General features: G+C 45.3%; 1 pseudogene; it reads left to right on the forward strand.

The window, feature by feature from the left end:
• Positions 1-14,504: 14,504 nt before the first annotated feature.
• LOC111096517 lies at positions 14,505-16,015 on the forward strand (annotated as a pseudogene).
• The last annotated feature ends 4,620 nt before the right edge of the window (positions 16,016-20,635 follow it).

Genomic DNA, 20,635 nt, shown 5'->3' on the forward strand with positions numbered 1-20,635 from the left:
ACAGCCCCCCTATTGCTTGGGTTAATTTTATCCCATGCATCTCTATCTCCAACATGTAGTAAGCTCTCGATAAATGTCCTTGAGTTGAATTATAAAGCTTATCATTCAAGCTAACATGGCATAAGGCACAATGTATATTCCATACAAAAATTAAAAGGTATTCTAAGACCACAGCTGGTTAAAAGGGTAGGAAAAGCTTCCAGGAGGAGAGAGCTTTGAGGAAGACCTTGAAAATGAATGGGATTTTTGAGGGGTGGGTGGGAAGTACAAGGAGAATGTTCTCCGCAGAGTGGATGGCATGTTATAGATGCAGAGGGCAGAGGGCCTGGAGTTTAGGGAAATCTGGACACCCAGTTGGCCACAGGGTAGTGCTGGGGCAGGGAAATAAGAGTGGTAGGATTGTCATTGAGGGCCCAGAATTCTCTGTCCCTAATTCTTTTATGAGGTTCTGGAGAGGCATCAGGTTTTGAGGTGGGGAAAGACATATAAGACTCATTCTTAGGAATGAGACCCTACAAGAAGCTGATACTCAGTTCAGAGACAGGAATTTTCTACACTTCATCCAAGTGCTTTGGCTCTATGAAAAGGTCAGAAAAACATTGATGACTGTCTGTTTTTGGGAAATATTTCAGATCACTGAAGTTGTTAGGGAGATAAGCATCCTCATGATGCTTCCCAGGATCCAGGCCCATTCTGGCTCAGAAAGTATAAGGACACTCAAAGATCAAATTTGTTGGAGGAACATGTTTGCTAAACATTCTCAGTTTTTCAGAGAAGTTCAGGCTCAGTTCAAATTTGGGACTGAGGTTTGAGCCGATGTTGATTTTATCAGCACCCATTTGCCCCAAGACTTTAGGAAAAAGGTAGTTTGCATTAGTTCTGATGTTGCCAATGGAGGAATTAATGACCATCAATTGAGTGTCTCCTATTAGGTACTCTATTAGGCACTCATATTTGCAGAGGTAGATAGCCTTAGAGGCATGTGGTGGGTATTTTTGTTGTCAAGCCTTCCTGTCACTCTGGTATTGGTGGCCATATGACCAGGGGCTGGCCCAATCGTAATTGCTCATCCCCCCCAGCCAAAACTTAATGAACCAAGGAGTGGGCATAGGCACCTGCTCCAATCCGTCCTTTCCTGGGACAGATTCCTTTGATGCTGGGAGTAAGGAGCATGTTCTATTGGGTTGAGCTGGGGCCATGGTGGCCACTGTGACAATGGCACTGCAGTGCAGCCTCTATCCCTACCCAGGACTGCTTCCTTTACTCCCTCACAGATGTGGTGCTGAGCACTCACTCGAAGATCTTGCTGTTTGTTAACCACTTTCTCGGAGTGGTCTCCCAGGAAACAGACCAGAGAGGAAGAAGAGGAGGATGAGGATGGAGTGGGGATATTTGATTTTATAGAGAATTTTTCTTCTATTACAAAGTATAATTATAAATACAAGCATTCAGGAAGTCCTGAGAGTCTCCAAAACCTTTTTCCAAGGAAGCCGCAAACCAGCAACCTTTCCATCAGCTACCAGGAATGCTAGCGTAACATAGAGGTGGTTTTGCCTAAAGGCTAGGAGTGTCCAGATAGCCTCTTACAGATGTGTCCAGCTTTGAAATTCTTTCAATTATGCCTTACATATCCAAGAGCTATCTTGGTAGATGATTTCAGAGAGATCTGCAGTTTGCATGGGTTGAGATTCAATGCCCTTTTTTGCTGAGCGGACATGGACAATGAATGCCTCTGGATGAGCAGGGTTGATGCAGCCTTCAGCCAGCCTGGGAACCCAGTCACTTCATTGCCCCATCACTGACTTATTCCTGTCCTCCAGTCTCTGGTGGGCAAATCTAAAGCAGGCATTTCAAGGGCTGAGGCACTAATAACCTTCTCTGGAGCAAGACAGAAACCCTCTCACAAAACTGAGCAGCCAAGGGCTGGGGCTACTTCACACACCATGGGCCAAGGGGTGGAGTCAAGGCTGATACCAGCCTGTCCTCTGCTTTGTTGAACCCTGGGACCAGGAGACACCGTATCCTCCCAGAAGACAGGATGCCTTTGTCCAGTCTTCACATAGGCACTGCACTTAGGAGTTTCTCCCTGCCAGGAGTACATCTTCCCTCCTAATCATTTTCCCACCTCAATTAAAAAGAAGCTTGGGGCCCCAGCATGAAAGATTGCCAGGAACTGGGACACACCTATACTGGTCAGGTTTGTTCACAGCTCATGGGGCATAAAGACTTAACTCACTTTTCACATTAAATTTCACATTGGATATGACTGCTAAATCCCTCATTGTCATTTCAATGACAAAAACGATTTGGAGCATTGGGAAAGAACTTGCTTTATTTATTCTTTCAGAGATAAAACCTTTCCTGCAGAGACTTCACAGGGTTTACTTATAATCTTAGCTCATAATCAGACAAAAAGATCAGAGCTGGGCACGTCGGGTTTTTTGAAAAGCTTTAGAGTGAGACGAAAGATGGGCAAATACAATTTTCCTTTTTTTTTTTTTTTTATGCCCAGGCCAAAATGCAGGTAATATCAATATCTTGAAAACTTTCCTGTGGAGGTAACTCTACCTTTCTGTACCACAAGTACATGAAGATGAATATCAGGTCCTGCCAGAGGCACCTGGCAGCCCAGACCTCATGGCCAGACCTGTTGGTCACTTTGAAGGGGCAGACCGGCCCCAGGTAAGGGGCAGGGCAGTCCAATTCTGGGAAGTTACAGTCCTGGCAGTGAGACATGGGCTGCGGGTCCTGGTTGGTGAGAGCAATCAGCATATTTGTGCCCCAAATCCTGGTTCTGAGTAGGAGAGGGAGCCTCTCTAGAGATAATCAGAATCAATGAAAGAAAGATATGGCCTTGAGTTGTTCTCCAGACCCATTTGACTTCAGGTTAATAAGGGAATACACAAAATGAAATCTCAAAAGAATAGGCTAGCCTGAATGACAAGCTCAGTGGATAGCACTTCTTGGGGTAATGTGAGCAATGGTTCCTTTGAGTTTAACTTGGCTTTTACTGAGGCGCTTCTTTCTAACAGGAAAGGAAAGTAGTAACTGACTAATATATTAGCAAGAGTGAGTTTGTCATGTGGAACCAACAGAACAAGAAGAGAGGTCTGAATGTTGTAGCAAGATTGGAATGAAGATAGGTGGGAACCTGGAAGCGAAGGAGGAAGAGGGCCTGAAGGCAAGTTTGTTCTCATCCTGCAGGCTCACCTTTTCCATGGGCTTGTTCTGGGTTAAAAGGAAGGGCCATACCCGGTGCTAGCCTCTGTTTTGTGGCACTGTGTCGGGACACATGTATTTCCCAGTTTCTGCACAACAGGGGTGCCTTAGACTTCCAGACATAAACAAAAATCCCACAGCCTGAACTCCTGAGTCAGGCGTGGGCCACGGGCCCCCACTAGGATCAGAGAACAGCTAGCCCTACTAAAAGCTGAGCCTCCTTGAGCAAATCTGTTTTGAATTCCAAAGCTAGCATGAAGCATCTAAGAAAATAAATACAAGGCGGAAATAACTGTTAGGAGGAATACAGCTGCTCTATTTGTTCTGTGGGGTAAGGTACCTGGAGAAAGCCCTCCTCCTGCAAAGAGAACAGCATCTAGGATTTGGAGAAAAAAAGCAACAGAACACCCCGAGAAGGTGCAGCTCTGGGTTATCCGCATTTCTCGTGTTCCAAAATGTTCTTCTGCACAAAAAGATCTTAGATCACGTGGCAGTCTTCCCATCCATGCACCTATCTACCCATCATCTACCCACTCATCCATCCAACCATCTAGCCATCATCAACTAACCCATCCATCCATCCATCCATCCATCCACCAAACACTACTTGATACCCATTACATGAGCCAGGCTAAGGACAATTGGCCACATATACTCATATACTCACCGGGTGGGCAGGAAGTCGGTAGTTCTTCTCTTTAAGGAAATAACTGACAGACATTATAAGGCCCAGTAAGATGCTGTATAACATAGACATAAAGAGCACAGACTGTAGAGTTAGCTGTGTGTTACCCATGATTCTGGCCCTTTCTGGGCATGTGGGAAAGTTACTTAGCCTTTCGGTGCCTCAATTCCCTCTTCTGTAGGATGAGGGAATCATAATAGCTCTTATCCTACAGCTTGCTGTAAGAACTGAATGGGACAATTAATGTAAAGTGGCTGTTAGTACAGTGTGCATGTAAGTACAGTGCACATAAGCATATACAAAGTGCTTAATAAATTTTAGCTCGTATTATTCAAAACAGGAAGACCACAGTGAATTCTGCAGAGTCTAAAAGGTATTGGGAAGGCGGAGTTTCCTAAGGGGCAGAAAGATGTACCTGGAGGCCATGACCAAGCTCTGGGGACACTTTACAAATGCCCTGGGCAAGTAAGGAGCAGGTTGGTTGGTGGGGAGAGTGGTAAGTTAAAATGTAGGGTTTTCTCGATATGTTTGTCTTTATGTTCCCAGAGGTCCAGCAACACTTCAAGCCATTGGTTCTGCCACAAAGCATCCTGGCAGGGAGAGCCAGGAAATGGGGAAATGTCCCCAGAAAGAACAGGGCGGGCAGGTCAGAAGATGTAGGTGGCAGAGATCTTGCAGGATCCTGATAAGGGCAAACCATCAGCCAGGGAGTCTGCTGAGGCTTGGGGAGACAAGAGAAATGTGGGCCTGTGGGGCCCTGGCTTTTCACTATTAAATGTTATGCAAGGAAGCAGCTGATAAGGATGAGAAGTTGGAGGGGAAAGAAATGTCAGGTCTAAGGCTGAGGGGTTCATGGTCAACATGGCAGCTTCTACAAACCCATCTAGAATGTCTGGGAAAGGGAGAGACCCTGGCTAGGAATCAAACATCTGGGTGATATAGAGAGACCAGATAATGCTGGGCCTGGCAGAGGAGAGAAGTAAACACCCAAAAGATGTCCCAAACTAGCCTTCTTTTGGCTAGTTTGTCTCAGGAACACAGGAGTCAGGGTTGGGATGGGGAGGATGCTGTGATTCATGGGAAGAGCCTCCCCCTAATGCTGTGTCCTACAATTAAACTCTCTGGGACTCTTTCTATATATCTTGAAGGGGGAAGGGAGGTGTCTGGGCACCCCTTGCAGGTGGCAGTGAGGGCCACCACCTGCCCACCTCCTTATCAGAGGGACATGATAGATGTAAGCCTGATGAAGGCTGGGGACCCAGAACAAAGGAAGGAGGGATTGCTGAAGAATCTTGCCTGCTGATCCTGAATCTACTCTAGGAGACGGGCTAGGAAGATGGTGGTTAAGTCCAAGATTATGCAATACAGAGCCCACTGCTTTAGGGGCACACACCCCTGAGATCCTGGCAAGGCTGCTCCAAAGACGCTGAGACAAACTGGCTGAGTTGATCCAGGATGTGCCATGAGCATGACACCCAGAGAATCCCACCTTGTCCCTTGAGACACACCAGGCTGGGCTCAAAGGCCATTCACAGACTCATAAGAATACGAATCACCCCTCCAGATATCTGCAAAACTAAGGAGGCTTGTTTGTGGTCAGTCTTGGTTCTAAATTTCTGTTTCTACTGAATTCAGTTTCTTTTTTTTTTTTTTTTTTTAAGATTTTTATTTCTTTATTCACGGGAGACACAGAGAGAGAGGCAGAGACACAGGCAGTGAGAAGCAGGCTCCCTGCAAGGAGCCCGATGTGAGACTCGATCCCGGATCCTGGGATCATGCTCCCAGCCACAGGCAGACACCCAACCACTGAGCCACCCAGGCGTCCCCTGAATTCAGTTTCTAATTCTGCTTCCTGTTCTGTAGATGCTGGCCTAGTTTCATGCCAGGGAAACCCATTTATGGAGCTCAGCCCTTTCCTTGGATTTCCACCAAATCTGTGTGAATGCCTGTGAAACAGGTTTCCCTGGAGGAGCGAGGAGGCTGTGACAGGGTCACATCACCGCAGAGCAAACGATTGTAGATGGTCAAGCTGACCACCTTGTTCTTGGCAGTTTGTTGTCCTCCCAACCGTGTGCCTTGTCATCTTTTCTTGCCAACCCCTCCACAACTCATCTTTTTCTGCTCTCCTCCACCCACCCCCCAAGTTTCTGTTATACACTAATTCAGAAAGATTCAATTATTAATTAAATCAATTTAATTTTTGATGTGCTTGTCTTCAGCTAAGGCATGATTCAGGATCTCACCTTCTATCTCTAGATTTTTATCAAGGTCTGTTCTTCAACAGGGAGAGGCCCCTCTAGGAGAGAGTTAAACTGATTTTTTGTTGTGCTTTGCTGAGCCTGACTGAAGGTAGACCACAGAAGGAGAGGGATATTGCTTCTCTTTAGGCCCTGGAAGAACTAAGCCTTGTTAGGCCCTGTGAAATGTGTGTGGCTGGCTCAGGACGCAGAGGTAGCCCGACAAGGCCTCCTCGTTCCTCTGCCTGAGAAAAACATTCTCTGTGCAGGTGGGAAGAATCACATGCTTGCTTCATCTCCAAAGATCAAGGAATAACTTTGGACTGTGGTGGCGGGTGCTCTTTCCAGATCAGATGCTCGTCAAAGAAGCCAACCTGAGGTCACTGATGACGAAGCTATTTCTTTTAGTAAAAATTGAACCAAACTTTAACCTCACTGGAAAAAAGGTAATGGAGTGGTTCCGAGTAGTTCCTATGAGCACTGTCTTGCTATGCTGTCCCTAGAAAAGGGGAAATGAGCCATCTCTCCCCTGTGCATTCACTGTCCACCCGGGGAAATACACAGGGAACAGAAGGGACTTGATAGTTGTCGACAGGTCCAACAACCCTTACCTCAGCACAGACTGGTCCCAGGTTGGGTATCTTGGATATGTAATCCCAGTTAATCTCCAGAGAGAATCTTCAGAGATTCTCTAAGAGATTTATCTCCATTATATGGATGAGGAAACCATCACTTGGACAGGTGAAGCGATGTACCCTAAGTCTTAAAGCCAGCGAGAGGTAGATGTGGGTTTGCATTCCATTCGCCTTCCTCCAAATTGCGGTGGCTTTCTACTATCGTCCCCACCCACCCTCATCCCACAGTGATGTAGAGGGGAGCAAAGCTACAGAAAGCACAGGGAAATGCCTGCAGTCTGCAGAATGCAGGAAGGAGCGGTAACACTGAGACCCCGAGCGGGGCTGTGCAACCACAGTCTGTGTCTTTAGTTAGTTCTTACATTTCTTTTGGTTCTTGGGAAGATTCCTTTGGGAAAACTCTAATCTGTCTCCACTGAACAAAAGGCAAGGATATTTTGTGATTGTCTTGTCAGGATGATGGCAGTTGGGACTTTGAATACCTTCTAACTTTAATTGCATTGTCAGATGTGATCATGACTTTTCCCTCTGAAATTATACTTCGGAGTCATCCGACGTTGGGAACTTTACAGGGTACTTCTTCAATCAATTTATCTGGAACAACAAAATGAGTACCTATTAGTCTTAAGCCATCTAAAGCAATGCTGATGTAGGATCCTATGGAAGATTTCTGGCAATACAGGGAAGTAGGGGAAAGAGAAATCTGACACACATTTGGTACTTACTTCTGGGAATCTGACTCCTCAACTGTTGAATGTTGGAGGCCACATGAACAAATCATATAAAGATCATGTTAAAAATCAACACTACTGCACACTGTCTTTTAAAAATAAGTGGTTGTCTTATGAAGTCACAAATAAAGAAAGGATTATTGAACTTGGGGTAAATTTTCCAACAATATCACACCTAGGTTTTAAAAAGTGCTGAATGTCGAAGGCAACCTGGATGGATATGCAGATGAGATGCTCTGGAAAGCATAAGGCACATTGGAAATATTCCATTAAAAGCTTTGCATTGGGAATGGGTAAAGCCGTATGTCTGCATTATAAACATGATTATTAACTATTAATCAGTGTTTATAGATTAACAGTGTATGTGATTTTAAGTATGTATAAATAATTAAAAGATATTAATTATTATATGTAGATATTTGTCTCTTTCATTTCTATCCTGATACATTTTTATATTCACATCAATAAATCAAATCCTTTTTTTTTAAGATTTTACTTATTTATTTGAGAGAGAGAGAGAGAGACAGAGACTGCACAAGCAGAGGGGAGAGGCAGAGAGAGGGAGGAGCAGACTCTCCACTGAGCAGGAAGCCCAACGCAGAGGTTCATCCCAGGACCCCAGGATCATGACCTGAGCTGATGGCAGATGCTTAACTGACTGAGCCACCCAGGCGCCCCCAACGAAATCCTCTCTTAAACTCTCATTGGGTAAATGGGGCTGCTCTCATATTCAGGTCGCCTCACATGCAGTACTTACTCAATGTCTTCTATCCATAACCTCACTGTCATTGAAGGGATGGCAAGACCCTAACTCATACGCATTTTAGCCCAAAACACAGTCTGTCATCAGTCAAACGTTGTTGAGCTGCTGCTGTCATTTTGGAGATACAGAAATCAAGACTCCGAGGGATAGAAGACTGGGCCAAAGCACACAACAGATAACAGGCAGAGTTGGCTGCTTCTAGAACAGTTTCCTGACACTCCAGCCAAGGCACAAGCCAGTATATCAAGCTGGAGAGCATGGAAACGTTTCCTCCTCCACTGGGATCAGAGCCCCAGCCCTGGGCAAAGACTACAATGGCTTGGCCTGTTCGCCACAGAGCAGGAGGCCGTGGAGACATGATACTCTTGGATCTGGCCACCGCCCAGGCAATGCCACACACATATATTTGGCCTTTTGCTAATTGGTTATCAATTCATGAATGTTGTGAAGCAGAACTGACAACGTTTGATTTAGATTCCCACTTTTTTTTTTTTTTTTTTTTTTTTTTTGCCATTTCGGACGTTATCTCTTTTCTGTCACATTCTTTTCATCGCGTGATAGCAGCACTGCACACTGCCCGTGTACTCATGTGAGCAGCACCTCCTGGGAACTCACTCCCAGCACTTTTTTGGAGGGGATAAGTTCCATGGAAAATTGTCAGATGTGCAATAATGTACAAAATACTAGGAAAAGGGCTTGGTGGAACACGCATTGCAGCTAGGTTGCTAATGCTTCAAGTTGGCCTGTGTGTTGGTCACTGACACTGAATTTAGTCATGTTTGGAGGAAGTTTTTTCTTTTAATCACATTTTATTAAGATGTGGAGACATATTCTCACAAGTTAAAAAAAGAACTGTGGTCTCCCAATATGATTGTAAGAACAGCACTTTACAGAAACATTAACATTCTCCTAAATCAGAAGCGTATGGAGAGTGTGTCTGTGCGTTTCATTCCTCCTCAGTTCTGGACAAGCCAAGCTTTCAAAGGGACAAGACTGTCCCTTGGTGGGGCCATGCTGCACTCATAAGAGGTTTTTTGCCTTGCTGCCTTCCCACTGCCTTCCCAGTGTGATTGATCAAAATGTCCTTTTTGATATCCCAACTTTTCCTTTCCATCCCCTTGTGAGGCCCCAGCTAGCTCTGAGGTTTCCCATAAATATTCTTCCTAGGAAATCAGTTGGGAATGGCATACCTCCTTCTCAGCACTTGGGTCCCAGGAGAGTAGGTGAGAGGGGGACTCAGTGGGTCCCCTGGGGCAAGGCCTTCATTGCCACCATGGGAAAAGGCTCAAGAACCAAAGGTCTCAGTCTTCGGTGGAGATGTGTCAGGGTAGACCGTGAAAATGCTGTTTGGAGTTCCCTTGATGCTTTCCCAGGGCCTGGGACAAGACAATCCTGACAAAAGGGACCAGGTCCCAGCACCACTCTACTCTTTGCCTTACCCCTTGCCTCAACTCTCTGTCCCCAAAACCACCTCTGTGAATGGGCCTCAAGGGGCCTACCTCTGAGTGTGGCTTATGTGGGAAGACCATTCCAGGTTCAGACTGCTGGCAGGGGTGGGGGAAACACTTCCACTTCCTGAGCTTAAATCACCACTGTCGAGAACAAACATTTATTCTGACACCCTCTGAGTGACAGCCTTTAAGTCACTACAAATTTGCTGATTCAGAAGGACCAAAGCCAAAAGGCAGTTGTTAATTCTCAGCATGATCTAGAATTTGTTGGTATAGACATCATTCTTTTCTTCCCTGATTTATACACGCATATAAGTCACCACCTAAACCCTACAAAGGAGTCTCACTGTTTCAAAGATCAAGTCCAGATCTATTAGGGGACCTTGCTTACCCCTATGGCCTCACACTGTACCACTGACCCCTCTTTCTGTGCATCCAACCATCTTGTTTTCTTCCTGGGGAGATTTCGCAAGATCCTTCAATCCTAGCAGGACCTCCATCCCTGCCCCAATTCTGCACTCTCGTAACAACTCAGCAACCCTTGCAGGACTTACATTAATGCAGTCAAGCAATTAATTGATTGGTTAGTTATTTCACAGTCCAGGATATCAGCTCCCAGAGGGCTTATCTGTCTTATCCCCAAGACCTTAGGACTGTGCCTTGCACATATAATGAGTACAAAATATTTTTTTGAATGAATATCTGTTTGAATGAATAATGGATCAAGGTATCAGACTGGACAGCCGCAGAGTACAGGGGAGTGTTTGACCCAGCTGACTAGCTCCAGGAGTCAGAGGCACGTAGCCTGGGTGGGTGGCAGAGGCAGCCAGGGGACAGGCACAGGGCAGCTCAGCCATGAAGTATTTTGTAAGAAGACCTCAGGCTTCCCTGCTGGCTGAGCTCCTCCACTTTTGAGCAGGGAGGGCACTCAGACATTTGTCTCTCTGGTTCCAAGTTTTTCCGAGCAGCACGAGATTGGAAGGAAAAACAGTTTAGGAGGAAACACAACATTCTTTTATTCTTGAAAGTCTGAAAGTCTTCATGAAGAATAGGACAAGTTTGAGCGGCTGTATTTATTTGTCACCCTGAGTGGCCCAGAAGTGACCCGGGTCGTCTGTGGGAGTAGGAAAGTCATGCAGGTGATTGTGGCTCCCACGGAAAAAACTCTGGGGCTTTGGAGTCAGAAATACTTGGGTTCAGATCTCTGTTTCCGCTTGCTAGCTATGTGAACTCAGGCAAGGGACTACACCTCTCCTTGAACTTCAATAGCCTTATCTGTCAAATGGGCATAATTACTGTGTAACTGCAGGAAAGAACAGATCGTTAGGTGCAGAGTCTGATGCAGGGGAGGCACTGTAAGTAAAGAAGAGCTGCGATCGCTGATGGCTTATTACTGTTAGCTCCTGGAGGGATGTTCAGCTTTGATCCCACTGTGAATTTTGACCCTTCTTTTTTTTTTTTTTTTTTTTTTTTTTAGGGGTTATATAATGATCCACTGTAAGGCAGGAGTGTATAGTGCGGTGAGTTTGTTTTTCAAATAAGAGGAAACATTTTTCCCCCTTTTAACAGCTCATTGTTCACATGTAATCCAATTACAGTGCTGTTTGGGAAACTTTACAGTTAGGATTACCAGCAGCGATCAATACTCTCTTGGCTTAGGGAGAAGGAAAGGCCACTCCATTCCGCTGCCCTGGAAATGCTGGGCTCAGGTGTGGAGACCCTACACTAGGTAATGTTAGAAAGAACACACACAGAGACACACATTCCTGGGCCATGAGCATGAGGCTCTTGTCTGCTCCTTATAAGGAACCAGTTATCATCAGGCCCACAGAAAGGTCACTGCTATTTCTCTCTCCTCAAGTGCCTGAAATCAGTTTTCCTCAGAGGGGTGAGGCGGTGATTAAGCAGGATAAATATGCTGCACTTCGTGTAACCAGTTATGAGGATGTTGACAGACCCTTGCAGCAGAGCTGGCTGTTTGGGTTTTTGTCTGATTCGGGGAGTCTCAGAAGACATCCTTGGATGCGTCCCCAGCCCCTCCCTGACGGGGGCAAATGAGCCTGAAGATCCACTTTTGCAGCCAGAGAGCCAACAGCAAAAGTTGGCCTGGTTGAGGAGCTGGATCTGGAGCTGTGTCTATGCCCTTCACTCCTGCCTGCCTTTTCCCATCACCAGTAGCCCTGGAACACTGATGTGTGAAGCTGGTGGCTGCTGGGAGGAGAGGGAGCCCAGAATATGGCAGGTGAGGCTTTCCCACCTCTCAGAGGGTCAGCTCTTCACCCCTCTCAGAAGTAGGACCTGGGGTGGCCACCCTGAAATCTCCAAGGCCTGAGCCTCACTTCTCCTGCTGCGTCCTCCGACCCATCCATCTGACTCCTATTCTCGGGGCTGCACTGCACCAACTCACACCCACGGCATAGTCTGACATCCCACAGTCTGGTGTGGACCGTGGTGCTCTCCTCGGCACACTGGTCTGGCCTCCCTGCCAACACCACAGGTCCTTCCTAAGCAGATGTACAGCTTGCACCTCATCTGTCACCCTGCAGGGACCAGCCCAAGAGCTAGGCCTAAAATAGGTGCTGGGGGAAAGCTTGTTGATGGCTTGATGGAAAGTTGATTAGGCCACATGGCCCAAAAGGCCTGGATGATCCCCTCCTTTCTGGGAGAATGAGTCCGAGGTTGCTGAGAGCTGGTTATCTGAAGGCATTTAGGTCTTTTCCACCTGACCCTTGCTCCTAGTTATGCCTGGAGCTGACCGGGGCCCAGCATTCCCCTGTCCCTTCCTCTGGCGAGTGGCCACATTTAAATCCACTTTCAGATTCTCCCCCAGTCCCTGTGAGAGAGCCCTGCTGTGTGCCCAGTGCTGTACTCAGACATCGGTGCAAGGGAGGCAGAGCTGCCCCCTGCCCCCAGGAGCCTTCTGTGTAGTTCAGGAGTGAAAACCCACACCGGGAGTACCTCCATCGGTGCCCTTCCCGCATTGACCTTTCTTCTATCCCTTGAGATTTTTTTTAAAGCTTTTAACTTATCAATTTCCTCCTGTCACTATCCAGAGCCTGGGAACTCAGACCAACTTCTCAATGTCCCCTTCATGGTTCTCTGACATCGTTTAAAGACCTTCTTGTCTTTTATGGGTTTTACTGTTAATCGCTATAACAGCAAGTAAGAACAGGAATGAGAAAGTCACTAGGTAAATACCCAGTAGTGCAATTGCTGGGTCGTAGGGTCGCTCCATTTTACTTTTTGAGAAAACTTCATACTGTTTTCCACAGTGGCTGCACCAGCTTGCATTCCCACCAGCAGTGTAAGAGGGCTCCCCTTTCTCCTCATTCTTGCCATTTGTCATTTCCTGACTTGTTAATTTTACTCATTCTAACAGGTGTGAGGTAGTATCTCATTGTGGTTTTGATTTCTATTTCTCTGATGCCAGTGGATATGGAGCATTTTTTCATGTGTCTGTTGGCCATTTGTATGTCTTCTTTGGAGAAATGTTTGTTCATATCTTCTTCCCATTTCTTGATTGGATTTTTTGTTTTGGGGTATTAAGTTTGATAAGTTCTTTTTTTTTAATTTGATAAGTTCTTAATAGATATTGGATGCTAGCCTTTTATCTGATATGTCATTTGCAAATGCCTTCTCCCATTCTATAGGTTGCCTTTTATTTTTGACAACAAAAAGAAATAAAAGGCATTCAAGTTGGCAACGGAGAAGTCAAACTCTCACTCTTTGCAGAGGACATGATACTTCATGTGAAAACCCAAAAAACTCCACCACAAAATTGCTAGAACTCATACAGGAATTCAGCAAAGTGGCAGGATATAAAATCAATGCACAGAAATCAGTTGCATTTCTGTATACTAACAATGAGACAGAAGAAAGAGGAATTAAGGAATTGACCCCATTTTTAATTGCATCCAAAACTGTAAGATACCTAGGAATAAACCTAACCAAAGAGGTAAAGGATCTACTCTAAAAACTACAGAATATGTATTAGGAAATTGAGAAAGACACAAAAAAATGGAAAAACCTTCTATGCTCATAGACTGGAAGAATAAATATTGTAAAAATATCTATGCTATCCAGAAGCAATCTACACATTCAATACAATCCCTATCAAAATATCACCAACGTTTTTCATAGAGCTGGAACAAATAATCCTAAAATTTGTATGGAACCAGAAAAGACCCCAGAATAGCCAAAGGAATGTTGAAAAAGAAAACCAAAGCTGGGGACATCACAATGTCTGACTTCAAGCTGTATTACAAAGCTGTGATCATCAAGACAGTGTGGTACTGGCACAATAACGGACACACAGATGAATGAAACAGAATAGAGAACCAAGGGGCAGCCTGGGTGGCTCAACGGTTTAGCGCCGCCTTTGGCCCAGGTTGTGATCCTGGAGACCTGGGATTGAGTCCCACATCAGGCTGGAGCCTGCTTCTCCCTCTGCTTGTGTCTCTGACTCTCTCTCGCTCTGTGTCTCTCATGAATAAATAAGTAAAATCTTAAAAAATATATAGAGAACCAAGAACTCTATGGTCAACTAATCTTCAACAAAGCAGGAAAGATAAAAGAACAATCTCTTCAATAGTGTTGGGAAAATTGGACAACCACATGCAGAAGAATGAAATAGGCCATTCTCTTACACTGTATACAGGGATAAACTCAAAATGGATGAAGACCTAAATGTGATAAAGGAATCCATCAAAATCCTAGAGGAGAACACCGGTAGCAACCTCTGTGAACTCAGCCACAGCAACTTCTTGCTAGACACTACTCCAAAGGCCAGGGAGACAAAGGCAAAAATGAACTATTGGGACGTCATCAAGATAAAAACTTCTGCACAGCAAAGGAAACAGTCATAGAGAAATTCATCTGCTTTAGCTTTTCCCCTTTACCTGAGACGGGCAGGGCCAGCCGAGGGGCCTCTACCAGCCAGTGGCTGTCCCTGCCTGCAGCTAGCTGCCCCGAAGTGGGACCTGACTGGGAGCAAAGGATTGCTCCTGAGTTCATCAGGTCCAGGACTGGGTCGAGGCACCACCAGTACTTAAGAAATTATGGCATCTGAACCCAAAATGTTAAAAACGGAAACTTTTGCAGTAATACTGAGGATTGCTTCATTGATGTTACGAAAAAAATAAAACAGAAACAGAAACAAAAAACAATGTCTAATCTCTCCAATAGGAACATGATGAAAGTTAAGAGACCTCCAAAATGGTTAGCTGCTTAGCTAAACAGAACAGTTAGGACAAGCTACAAAATGCCCAGATAAACTACATAAGGTCATCTACGGCAGGAAAAAAAAAAAAAAAAAGTTCATTCTTTTCCAAATCTGTGTCCCAGAAAACAGTCTCCTAGACGTGGGGGCTGTGACAAGGCCGAGAAGAGGAACTGGCTTGTGCCAGCCACCTGCCTGTACAGTTACCCTATGAGAGTCCAACAGATTTCGTTGATTCCAGTGATTCTTCAGGGACAGGAAGCTCAATATCAAAATATAGTGAGTGATTTCCCCTGAGGTTCCTCAGAACTGTGAGACAATGAAACAAATTTAGCTCAGCAGGAATTTGGGACTGAATATAGCTTTAACTTTCCAAAGAATGAGAAGTACAGGTGAACTTGCAGCTTGCTTGGTGAGGATAGGAGCCTTCCTGTACTCACTGAGAATTTATGGGAAAGAAAAAGCATCTCACCGGACTACTGGGTAGACTTGTTGCCTCTAGGAGAGTCACAACTTAGAAGCAAATTAGAAAAATATGTGATGATTGGTTTAACCTGGCTTCAAACATCATAAAGGTAGTGGCCAGAATAATCATCCAAACCAGAAATTATAAATGATAGAAATATTTAGATTTTAAAACAAGAATTAAGTAGATTATGGGAACTAGACAATCATTTTACTTTTGGTTTCAAGATATACTGGTCGTATGGCTAAGGATGTATTACAGCTGCATTCAGAGACTTCATTTTTGTTATTTGAAACATCCCAGGACCCTATGACTTCCAGAAACATGTCTTAACTGAAAATTTTGAACTATGGAAGAAATCAAAACCATCTTTTTTTCTTGTATAAAAAAGCCACATAGAGAAGTCACTAATGAAATCTTAACAGCCTATTTCACATCGAAGTAGAAACATCCAAAAGGGATAGCTTCAGATTCCATGAAGGGAAAGTGCCCTATGAAGATGGTTATTTTTATGGCATTTGAGGTTGATTCATTTGGTTATTTGGTAATGCTGTTTAAGAACTACTGGGTCTTAATACCATACTGCATATTGCATATGAATGTAAGTTATAGGGGATCCCTGGGTGGCGCAGCGGTTTGGCGCCTGCCTTTGGCCCGGGGCGCGATCCTGGAGACCCGGGATCGAATCCCATATCAGGCTCCCGGTGCATGGAGCCTGCTTCTCCCTCTGCCTGTGTCTCTGCCTCTCTCTCTCTCTCTGTGACTATCATAAGTAAATAAATTAAAAAAACTTAAAAAAAAAAAAAAGAATGTAAGTTATACTGTCTGAAAAAGAATAAGACAGGGGGTGTTACTAGGAACCACAAAGACTGATTCAAGATTGTGCTTCAGAAGTCACTGAAACGTGTGCAGAGATTTTCTCATGTTGAGACGATTTTGAAAGTTTAAAAATGTCACAGCAAATCATATTAAAATTTTTTTTTGTCTACACTGATACCGTGAATGCAAAATGCTTTCGTTATTAGTAAGCCAATGTATTATGACACCAATATCTGTTTTATAAAATTAAAACCACCCATGCTGCTGCCATGATAAATCATGAAATTAAACCAGGGGTTTACATTCAGGTATAAGTGCTGGGAACTTAGGCAATGTTTTTCTTTTTATGTTTTTCTGTGTTTTCCAAAATAGCTATCGCCATAATTTTCTACATGATCAGGAAACAACTTTATTGAAAAAGAGAAAAGCATACTTGGGAAAAACCCCTCATATTACAATTGAAAGCACAAAACAGAGGGCTTACTGTGTGCAGTTGCCTTATATGCATCTCAAGTATCGTGTGTGTGCTTACAATGGGGCCAGGGTGGGTGTTAGTGTCCCTGTTTTCTAGATCTAGGAGATTCCAAGGCTCAGGGGGTTACGTATCTTGTCCAAGGTCCCACAGCTCTCATGGGTGGACCAGGATCTAACAGTGTATCTGTCTCATCAGCACATCTCAGACACAACCTGCTTACCTCCCGTGTATAGTCGGGTGCTCACTCCCCACTCCCTGCCTCCTACAGGCTGAACCCACCCTGATCTCAGAGGGACCCTGCCTCCCCAGAAGCTCACTGCCAGCAGGAGGGCCAAAGCTGCCTTTAGAACAAATACATATGAATCTCAGGTGTGCCCAGGCCCCAGTCTAACGCTGCATAGCCTGTATCTCTAGCTCCTGTGTACCCTTGGCCCAACCTGATCTCTCTCCAAGTGACACACAGGTCACAAGAGAAGGGCACCACCACCTATGTCTTTTCTCTGCCTGTGGTCACATCCTTTGGCTTTGATGGTTTTGAACTTACCATTGCTGGGGGGACTCTCTTCCCTACCACTCAGCTCTCAGGAAACCCATCAAACTGTGTGGGCCAGGGGGGCTGGGAGTGGTGGTGGAACAGCCCCAAGGGCTCCTTCTTGGGTGCTCCCACCAGTAGCTCTGACCCTTGGCTGGTTGTGGAGAAAGTGCCAATGAGCCTCAGGGCCACCAGAGAGGATGCTGTCAGGAAAGGTCAGTAGGAACGTGCCTACAGCTCTATGTGCCTGTGGGCAACACACCCAGCCTTTCTGAGGACGGCGGCCTAGGGTCCAGGAGACCACACACGGGAAAGCATATTGTCAACCAGTAAGCTCTACATGAACATCAGGTGTGACCAGCTAGAAAGGGACAGGAATCAAAGGACCAGAATAGCCAGCCATGGGTTTCTTCTCTGCTTTATTTACTGCTGAATTCCTGCCATCTCGAATGGTACCTGACACACAGTTGGCACTCAGTAAAAATTGTTTAAATGAATGAATAAAGTGTCCTTGGTGGCTCATCCAGTCTTTTTTTTTTTTTTTAAGATTTTATTTATTTATTCATGAGAGACACAGAGAGAAAGGCAGAGACACAGGCAGAGGGAGAAACAGGCTCCATGCAGGGAGCCCGATGTGGGACTCGATCCTGGGACTCCAGGATCATGCCCTGGACCAAAGGCAGGCACCAAACCGCCGAGCCACCCAGGGATCCCTCATCCAGTCTTTTAATATGTGGCATTTCACTTACCTGCCAAGAAAGCAGGTGCTGTGGGAAAGTGGGAAAAGGCACTGGAAGGGGATGGTTTCTCACTGTGTGGATTTGGGCCAGTCCTTGGTCACTTGAAGCCTCAGTTTGCCTATCTATCAAGTGGGAAGAATAATATGATCCACAGATATCATCCCAAGTGACCAGCAAATGAAAACATAGAAGATTTAAAACTTTCAGGTCTATGGTGCTTTTTATCTCTAACATGTCGGGTTACAGCAGCCCATGCAGGGACTCTGGAAAGACCCCTCTAGATCCTCACCTAGGTTCCGGTGAGAAGTCAGCCTCCGAGGTGAAAAAAATCTTTTATTTATTAGAAGTTGCCTGTATTAGAATGAGTCAAGTTATCTGTGTGGGTAGAAATGTGTTTATTTAGAAATTGAATTCCAGATTTGTGTCCAATATTTCCTAATGATCCATTTAAGGAAGGGAAATACGCCCATACAGAATCGGTTAATGAAGCCTTGAGAAACCAATAAATCTCTGCATCTCTTTAACAAATGGGCCAGCTCCTGATTCAGCTTGCTTATGTCAGGAGCCTTGAGGGAATGTAGTGAGCTCCCTAAACAGATACAAAAGCTCTTATTTCATCACTGAAATATCTTTTCTGGAAGGCAGTGCTGAGCTCCAATATGCAAACCAGCTTGGCTGTAATCCTCAGGATCCCAGACAACTTGTGGTGATGGCCTCCCTATTACGTATCTCAGATTGTCCCAGTGGCCCTCCTCCCTCCCATCCTCACCCAAACCCCTGCCCCTTCCCTCAAATCCCTCTCTACTTACTGCCTGGGCCTGGAGTCTCTTTGATGAGGACAAAGTTTCCCATTGTTAGTCAGAGAGACAGCCTAAATAAATATATGTGGTCAATGGTCAGTAATTAAGCACATTTCTGTCCTTGGCTTCTCCATCAACATACAGCACCCTCCTTCATTACCTGCTTCTTGAACCCAGAGACACAGGAGAAAGGTCTACAAGGAAACATGCAGCCTTATTTGCTTTTGTCCATGAAGGCCATGGAGGTAAGGTCCATAGCGTGCTGTGCTGAAGAGAGCCATGAGCTATCTAGGCACCACTGAGCTTTGGACAAATCACTTCATCTTTCCTAATCATCAGTTTTCTCATCCATAAAATGAAGTGGTTCAACTAGAAATTTCCAAGTGCCTATCTAGTCCTAAAAGAATGCTGCCCCTATGTTCCCCAGGTCACCTGCTCCTGTCTGAATTCAGTAGAACATCAAGGATTTTACCTCTTGCCCTCCTGGAGTGAAGACAGACCCAGGGGACACCTGACACAGTGCTCTGACACTCTACCTGTCTCCACTCAATTACACGAGTCACAGGAAGAGTCAGATCTATGTGGGTTCTTGGTCTTTCCTGCTTACTAGCTGTGAGTGATTCTGGAAAATCTTTGCACCTCTGGATCTTTATCTCTAGATGTGAGTGATACATCCTGCCTGGCAGAGTCAGTGGGAAGTTACAGTTGTTTATCTGTTTGTTTGTTTAGGATAATGCCTGGCTCATCACAAGGATCCTCTTGTCATCGGCTCCCTTCCTTCCTTCTTGCTGAGTCATACTAGACTGGATGGGTCAAGAAGAGAGAAGCCAAAGAACAACCCCACAGGTGTATCAGTTAGGCTAGAGGTGAAGCTGCCAGAGCAAAGAGACCCACAGATACAGTGGCCTTAACGTGTCTAACTTCCCTCTTACGAATGGAGGTCATAAGATAGTCAGAGGTAGGAGGTTGGTGAGCCCCTCTCCTCTATGGGACCTCAACTTGCCACCACTTCAAGATCAACTAACTCAGAGCCCACCTCCCTTGGAGTTCCTGGAGCCCTCTCATCCACCGGGATCCCACGTGGTCAGCTCCTCCCAGTGGGCTCAGCGTGCACTGCCTCACAGTGCCAGATAACTTTGCACCACCAGGCTGGGAGCTCCTTGCTGTCCAGGGTCATGCCCCCCACCGCCACCCCCACCCCCATCTCAATTCAACTTCAGCAAAGTGTTTAGCTTAGTGCTTGGCACGCGGCAGGCTCTCCAGGAGGGTTTGAGAACTCCCTGCCCCCACCCCTATGAATGCATTCCTGGAGACTTGAGCTAGCCACAATTATGAAAGCTGAGGTGTTTGCTTAGTCATCACCATCTTACATATTTTTTAGCTTAATTACCGTGCAATTTCCTCATATCCTCCCATAGATGAAAGGCAAAAATTGCATATCTTTGGGGAAGGGAGGATGTGTAAAATTAATTCCTTGATTCATCACAAAAATTCAAGAAATGTGCTTCTCGCATACAGACACAGGGAAGTATCAATTTTCCTGTAAATATGCAAGATAAGAACCTCTGGGTGGAAGAGGTGACGGATGCCCAGCGGAGTGAATGTCTATACTACTAACCGTAAGTCTTATATAATTGAATTTTTTAGTGGATAAACTTACCATAGTTGTTAGATTTGGTAACCGCCCCGATCTGAGCAGCTTATAGCTAGCCATCCCAAAGACCACTGTAACTCACTCATCTACCTCAACGTTTACTTCACAGTTGTGCACTTAAAGGCAAACCACACTCCCGACGGGAACCAATGGAAGTTCTACTGAGGTATTTTATAGCTAGCATGTGGGGAAGGACACAGTTTGTTTTAC

This window comes from Canis lupus, chromosome 6, assembly GCF_011100685.1.
Source record: "Canis lupus familiaris isolate Mischka breed German Shepherd chromosome 6, alternate assembly UU_Cfam_GSD_1.0, whole genome shotgun sequence".
Classification (NCBI taxonomy): Eukaryota; Metazoa; Chordata; class Mammalia; order Carnivora; family Canidae; genus Canis; species Canis lupus.